General features: G+C 43.4%; 1 non-coding gene across 1 annotated transcript; it reads left to right on the top strand.

Moving 5' to 3' along the window:
• Window positions 1-2636: 2636 nt before the first annotated feature.
• On the top strand, window positions 2637-2772 carry LOC122445672. The gene has a single exon (XR_006270628.1). It is a non-coding gene; the product is annotated as a small nucleolar RNA SNORA2/SNORA34 family (small nucleolar RNA).
• The last annotated feature ends 3983 nt before the right edge of the window (window positions 2773-6755 follow it).

The raw sequence follows: 6755 nt of genomic DNA, 5'->3' as shown, positions 1-6755 counted from the left end.
GACAACCATTTTGCCTTTTTGCATTTCTTCTTCTTGGGGATAATTTTAATTACCACCTCACGTACATTGTTACAAACTTCCGTCCATAGTTCTTCAGGATACTCAATCTATCAGATCTAATCCCTTGAATATATTTGTCACTTCCACTGTATAATCAATTGTAAGGGATTTGATTTACATCATACCCGGTCTAGATGTTTTCCCTACTTCCTTCAATTTAATTCTGAATTTTGCAATAAAGAGTTCATGATGTAAATACTATAGATTACCATTGATTTGGGTTCCATTTTATATATCTCAATACCATGCGGGTCTGTGCTCAGTCTTTCAGTTGTGTCTGACTCTGGGACCCTCTGGTTTGTATCCCGCCAGGCTCCTCTTCCATGGGATTCTCCAGGCAAGAATACTGCAGTGGGTTGCCATTATAGCTTATTGTAATTAAGGGATTAGGTATTTGTTCATTTACTACATTTATATTTTTTACTCTATATGCCCTACAGAACTTTTCTTAAATTTATCTTAGTATTTTATGTTTTTGGATAATATTATAAAGTTTTTATTGTTAAATATTATATAAAAATATATAGAAATTTATATAAGTACACACACAAACATTTATGTGTATTTGTGTTTGCATCTACTGCCTGTTCCTCTATCTATATCTACCATCTATCCATCTACATCATCCATCTGGTGTGAGCACCACTTCTCTGAATTGGCTAAATTATAATCCTCAGTTCAGGGAGGGTTCCATCAGTAGCCATGCTTGGCAGGTATGTTTATGCATGCACACATATGAGTGTATACTTGGTAAGGCAAGAAGCCCCTTTAATGTCCCCCATAACAATAGCTTCACTAGTCATCAGTTGTGTCCTGCCCTCTCCCCAAGACCTCTTGCTCCCCCCTACTCATAGAATATCATCCTAAACCTACCTCTGAATTGACTGAATTGTCCCTTTGTGCTTGGACCTTCAGTAACATTTCTAGGTTTCTGCTATAACAAGTAATTCTATAATAAATATTCTTTTTTGGTATATCTAGTCCAAACACTGATTGTGTTCCTGGGATGTGTTCTTATAACTGGAATTTTTATGTTATCAACATCCACATTCCACGGTCTACAATGCATCAATATCTACAATCACTTTCCACCATCCCCTGGTCAATTGCCACGGCCCACCACCTCTCACTCTTCTACATCCACCATCCACAATTTACTCCTCACTATCCTTCAGCAACCATCAGTCACCACCATCTGCTTTCCACCATCAACATTCCACCTTTCACCACCTCCCACCCATCACCCATGATTCACTTTCTTTATCCCATCCTCCACCACTGGCCATCTGCTTTCCACTTTCAACATTCCACACTCCACTACACTCGTTTCCCCAATTAACACCCACCACCCACCCTCCAAAACCCACCATACACCATCTGCCAGCCTCCATCCACCTCTGACAGTCCACCTGTTACTTCCCACCTTTCACCGCACACATCCACCATCCACCACCCAACATCCACCATTCATTTACCACCCAACATCCTCTATCCACAATAGATCATCCACCTAAAACCCTGTAACCTCACCATCCATTTCCCACTATCCACTTCCCACCATCACATGCCATTATTCAAATCCCATTCTCTACTATCCACCTTCCACCACCACCCTTCCACCCCTATTTCACTTTCCACCACCCATCCTCCTTTCCCTACGAGCCCCATTCACCACCTTGTACTGTTGATTTTTCACCTTCCACTGTCCTCCAACCTTCATCCACCTTTCACCACCCACATTTACCACCCACTAGCTACCACACACCACTTACCACTCACCATCCAAAACTCACTGTGCACCATCCATCTATCCACCTGCCACCACTCACCTTGACCCATCCACCTTCCACTAGTCACCTACAACCTCAACCTTCCATTGCCCATCTTCCACCTTCCAAAACCCATATTTCACTGTCCATCACATGACACCCACTACTCACATCCACATAAGTTTTCAGCTTCAACCAGCAGAACCACCTTCCACCTGTGACCACTCATTGTCTACGTACCACCAACCCTCCACCATCACCCTCTACCTTCCAGGCTTTATCATCCACCTGCCTCCTGCCACCTTCCACCATTCACCTTCCATCAAACACCACTATTTTCCACCACCCCCACCAGCCACTTTATACCACACACCATCCACCATGGACCTATTACATCCCCCCACCTAACTTCTACCATTTACCAGCCACCACCATCATCCATGATCCGTTTCTACCTTCTCTACTCCACCATGCTCCTCGACTGTTCACAACCCACTTTCCTCTCTTTGACTTTCCAGCATCTTTTATCCTCTTTGCCTATCCTTCCTTTTCACCTCTTTGTGATCACCACATTTTACTTATTCATAGTATTTCCTGGATTTGTTTTTTTTTTAAATACTCTCAATTGACAATTATTCAAACGTAAATACATACTGGAGAAAGGAATGGCAAACCACTCCAGTATTCTTGCCTTGAGAATTCCATGGACAGAGGAGCCTGGAGGACTACATAACAACACTGATAGGCAACTATTACATGAAAGTGAAAAAAATGGCTTAAAATTCAACATTCAAAAAACTAAGATCATTGGCCCTGAATCAAGGCCAGCAGTTTACTGACGCTGTTGGTTTCAAACAGGAGCCTAAAGAAGTCTCTTTCTATGGTCTGTTGGCCATTTCAGATCTTCGAAATGTAATGGTCAATTCATTAGAAAGAAACATCTCAGTAAAAAAAAATAAAAAAAAAAGAAAAAAAAAAAACTAAGATCATGGCATCCAGTCCCATCACTCCATGGCAAATAGATGGAGAAACAATGGAAACAGTGACAGACTTTACTTTCTTGGGCTCCAAAATCACTCCAGATGGTGACTGCAGCCATGAAATTAAAAGATGCTTGCTCCTTGAAAGAAAAACTATGACCAACCTAAATAGCATATTAAAAAGCAGAGATGTTACTTTGCCAACAATGGTCCATCTAGTCAAAGCTATGGTTTTTCCAGCAGTCACGTATGGATGTGAGAGCTGGACCATAAAGATAGCTGACAGCTGAAGAATTGATGCCTTTGAACTGTGGTGTTGGAGAAGACTCTTGAGAGTCCCTTGAACAGCAAGGAGATCAAACCAGTCAATCCTAAAGGAAATCAATCCTAAATATTCATTGGAAGGATTGATGCTGAAGCTGAAGCTACAATACTTCGGCCACCTGATGGGAAGAACTGACTCATTGGAAAAGACCATGATGCTGGGAAAGATTGAAGGCAGGAGGAGAAGGGGACAACAGGATGAGATGGTTGCATGGTATCACCCACTTGATGAACATGAGTTTGAGAAGCTCTTGGAGTTGGTGATGGACAGGGAATCTTGTTGTGCTGCAGTCCATGGGGTTGCAAAGAGCTGGACACAACTGAGTGACTGAACTGAACTGATTACACACAAAAGCAATATCTGAGGTAAAAGGCATTCCTTAATGAGACGAGGACGGTTCTTCTAACTAGATGGTTCTCGGGCGCAAGGATCAAGAGCAGTCTGCTGCAACAAGACCAGCTCAGTCTTAGTTATGCTCTTAGTGTTTTTTCAACAGCTGTAAAGCCAGGACACTTTGCAGAATACAAAGAGAAGGAGGCATTGATACATGATAGCAATGTCCCTCAAGGGCTTATTGAACTCCAACCTAACAGCCTTTCATCAGAAGGTGATCTGTAATAAAAATTATAAAAACATTTAAATTGCTTTATCAGGTCTCGACCAGGTTACCTTTTCATTCAAATGCTCTGAAAGCAAAGGATCTGAAACTCTGTACTTGTCAGATGATATGTTATCCTGTCATTCTCAATTGCTGGGACATTTACTGGCACGGCCTCACCTCTACTTATAGTGATTCTCCATCACCAAGCGGTACTTTGTTCAACCCGATACATTCTGAGAGGGTTGGGAATGTGCGAATGTTCACTTAATTGCTTTTTAGCCCATTTGACATTTTTTCAATAAAATGCTCTGGCCATTCCATTATTTTAAACCTATTTTCACCAAGACTTGGAGGTGCAGATTGTCTTCATTCTACTGATCCTAATGGCCCATGTCTGCCATGCAGCCTGACCCTCCTTGTCAAGCCTGGGAACTGAGTTAGACTTGGTTGAAATAAAAACATTAACATGATTTTCCAGTGATTTTCAAAAAGAAAATCCTGAGAAATAAAATTATAGGACACACCTTATAAATGTCTGAAGGCAGTGAGGCCAAGATATAGAACACCTAGATATAATTAATTGACCCACTTTATAATCTGCCATTAAAAGAAAATCAGTCTATATACTGATTTCCTAACTTAATCTGTAAAATTTAATGAAAGTATGTAGGCAAATGTTCAGGTTATATACTGAGTGAGGAGAATGATGATAAAAAATGTGTATATGTTGGTATTGAACATTATTCCCAGGAGCTAACGGCTAAGTAAGAATTAAGTCTAAAAAGCATTTTTAAAAGCCCTGCCTTACTAATTCATGATCAAAGCCTCCTTCATGTTTAATGAAAAAGAAAGTTATGCATTGCTAAAACTAATCAGTCTGATAGCTAGCACTTTCCAATGTATGCCTGCAGTGTTATTTGAGAATATTGTTTATCCATATAAGATAAGAAAAGAGTAGAGAAGTGAGTAGTCTGATTCATGAAATCATTGAAGGTGAGGAGGAATTCAGTATTCACGAGAAGCTCGTGTTCACAAGGCCAGACTTTATCCAAACATAGCTGACTTTCGCTTTGGCTCCACTGTTTCCTGCCTGAGGAAAAAATTTAAACACATAAAAGCAGAAAGAACAGTGTAATGAATTTCTATGTGTCAGCTCGAACAATTTCCTACATTTGGCCAACAATGTTTCATCTAGACCTTCCCATCATTTATGCTGCTTTTTCTTTTAAGCAAGTTCCAGAATTGTTCATCTGCAAAGACTTCACTGTGCGTCCTAGCAGCACCTTTGTGATGGTGACAAATGACATGGACACCCCATTAGCCAGATGTCAGTACCTTGCTGCTAGGGTCCAAATATTTTAGCATTTCTCTCTTCCTTTTTCCACCGGTTTTCTGATTGTAAATGCATTCTTTTATTGAGATCGTCCATTATGTTCACTATTTCAAATTCTTCTTTGCTCTCACATTTTCTTATTTCTTTTAGAATGTCCATTGAGCTCATTTTAAATTCTTGGGCTCTCTGTTTGAAAATATTAGCACATACTGTGATGGAGTCTAAATCACTGTCTCCATTCTAATGATCAAATAGTTGTACTCATCACACGTCTTCTGCTCAGGTCATTCCTCAGGGTGCTGTGGCTGCTTGGCAGCTGGCCTCAATGGCCACAGCCCCAGGGAGCTGAGGGGTGGGGAGAGGTGAGGAGCACTGCGGGGTGGGGGGGGGGGTGCCCCGGCTCAGCAGCCTTGCTGCTTAGTGCTATAGGTGGACGCTACCAGCTCAGGGCCCTTGCACGGCCCAGAGCCAATCATCGATTTTACAGCTGTGAAGAGGGCAGCCCACGCTTCATAAACGATAAAAAAATACGATGATCTGGCAAGTCCTGGGGCCTGCTGTCCCCATAGACACCCAGTGGGTTCTCACTGTACCCTCGTAACTGGAGCCAGTAGTGTGGGGACTGTGGTTCTGACCAGAGGGGGGTCGCTGTCACTCACCCATCTGACTGGGATGAGCAATGCCTCTCATCACAGCTTTCAGAGGCTGCACCGACCTGTCCTCAATTCCAGGGCCCTTTCAACCTAACAGGTATGCTTCAGTGTGATCTGCAGGTCTGCACCCCGTTCTTAGGCCTGGGGACTGCAGGGCAGCCAATGAGGCCCAAGAAGGGGCATCCGAGGTACAAGGCTCCCCCAGGGCCTGGAGGGCACCCAGCAGGCCGAGGCTTGGGCACAATGATGAGCCAACGGCTCTGAGGATCCAGCACCTTGTTCTCAACACAGCTGTGAGCTCATATTGTGTGGCTTTAAATAGCAGCTGGGTTCCACCTCTCCCCAGAATGCTGTAGCTTCACTGCTGGGCCAGTGCCCCAGTTCACCAGGCCCACTCAGGCTGGTCCCTCTGTCTTTACTAAGGAAATTATTAATGACGTGACTAATTTGATTTTAATATTAACAATGACGTAGCAACTTACTAGGACTTCCCTGGTGGCTCAGACGGTAAAGCGTCTGCCTACAATGTGGAAGATCCGGGTTCCATCCCTGGGTCAGGAAGATCCCCTGGAGAAGGAAATGGCAACCCACTCCAGTACTCTTGCCTGGAAAATCCCATGGAGGAGCCTGGTAAACTACAGTCTGTGGGGTTGCAAAGAGTCAGACATGACTGAGCGACTTCATTTCACAGCAACTTACTAAGCAGCTGCTTTCCCAGATGTCCAGCAGCCGAGCAAGCCTTCAGGGCAGCCCCCAGGCCCCCTCCCAACCTGGGAGCGGATTTTCAGCCTTTCCTGCAGGAGAATGTGTGCTCCATGCGGTCAGCCCCATCACAGAACCCAGGGTCTTGCCGCCTCTCAAAGGAGCCACAGGAAGATCCCACGACTCTGAACCTGTGAAGAAGAGGCTGCTCCCAACCTTTTCTCTGAAGCATCATCGGTCTTTCCGATGACACATATCTTCATTCGAATGTTGCTTTTATTGTGGGGAAAGAAATGGAGACAATCAAAACTGACACGAAAAGAGCAAACCAC

The sequence above is a fragment of the Cervus canadensis genome, chromosome 7, assembly GCF_019320065.1.
Source record: "Cervus canadensis isolate Bull #8, Minnesota chromosome 7, ASM1932006v1, whole genome shotgun sequence".
Classification (NCBI taxonomy): Eukaryota; Metazoa; Chordata; class Mammalia; order Artiodactyla; family Cervidae; genus Cervus; species Cervus canadensis.
Note: the sequence above shows the minus strand (reverse complement) of the source record. Positions and strands in the feature narration are given on the sequence as shown.